The sequence below is a fragment of the Ciona intestinalis genome, chromosome 8, assembly GCF_000224145.3.
Source record: "Ciona intestinalis chromosome 8, KH, whole genome shotgun sequence".
NCBI lineage: Eukaryota > Metazoa > Chordata > Ascidiacea > Phlebobranchia > Cionidae > Ciona > Ciona intestinalis.
In genome coordinates, this window is record NC_020173.2 from 4,112,019 (window position 1) to 4,113,325 (window position 1,307).

Sequence of the window (1,307 nt, forward strand, 5' to 3'; positions counted from 1 at the left end):
AAAATGTATGTTTTTCGGTAAATTACAGAAAAACTTGGGCCTAAAAACAAATTTAAAGGTTTGAAAAATGTAAAAAAGCATGTGTTATTTGTTTTCTGTGTCAAATAAAGTCAAAAATTAGAATTAGAAGCGGTTGATTTGCGACATTTTAGTCATGTAATGCGGCTAAATTTATACATTTTTTCTAAAAAATGTTTGGTAAGGTAGCCTAAATAGAAGCTGTTTTACACCTTCCCACAATAGGAAAACACAAACAAAACTTAACAAGTTCGTTTAAACCCATTGTCAAAGTCACCACTTTTGCTCTATTTTGGACACACATAGACGGCAGTTGGACTACTCCGTGTTTATACGACTCTGGTTGCAATCAGAAACGAGACATGCTAAACTATATTGCGTAGCAAAGAAACAAAGGTCGCAATATAACTCCTGCAATAATATAGCTTGTAGGGGGTGGCGGGGGGGAGGTTGCAGTTGATCCGTTCACACTAGCGCCCAGTTTATTAGACGAACAAACGAGCGGCATCAGGCTAGGGACAAACGTGAGAACAGCAAGAGTATAATGGAGCTCCTATTGCCCCTTCCAACACAGAAAATAGAAGGGCTTTTGTAGCATAAAACACATGTGCAAAAGCAGTAAACAGGAAAGAACATTTTACACTGAAAAGTGGCGTTTGTTCGCCGAATGGGCGGTCTGGGCAGATAGTTTCCTGCCTTGTTGGAAAAACGCGAGATGTGTCGCTCAATCATAAACACAGTTACGCCAGATGGAATATTTACGCAACACGACTGTTTAATATTCGGTCTTTATGCATTAAGTTAATTTGGAAAACTATAGCCTAATATATATCTGTGCTCGAAACACACTCAATCGCAACAAGACTAATGTGCTTCTTCTTGGTAGTCAGCAATTGCCCTCATCAAAACAAATAACAAATAATACAATATCTTTAAGAACAAATCCTTTATTTCTGTATCTATAATCTGTCATACCAAACATTTTTTACATTATCGCATGTGAATGGTAACAGAATAATGTATAGTAAGGTGGTGGAAGATGGGAGACCTTTTCAATCTATTTTCTCCTACAATTTGGTAGTAAACAAACATTCAAAGATTTTTATAAAACTTAATCCTCACGGCTCCCATAGATCGTTGTTAATTGTTTAAAACACGATCAGGATATTTGGTTATTATGTGTGAAAGGTGTCCGATCTTCCCCCACCGTACTATCTGTTTTTACTAATCAACCTTTTGTGTATATTGCAACAAACATATACAGCTAGTCCCTTGCTAAATGCACATTC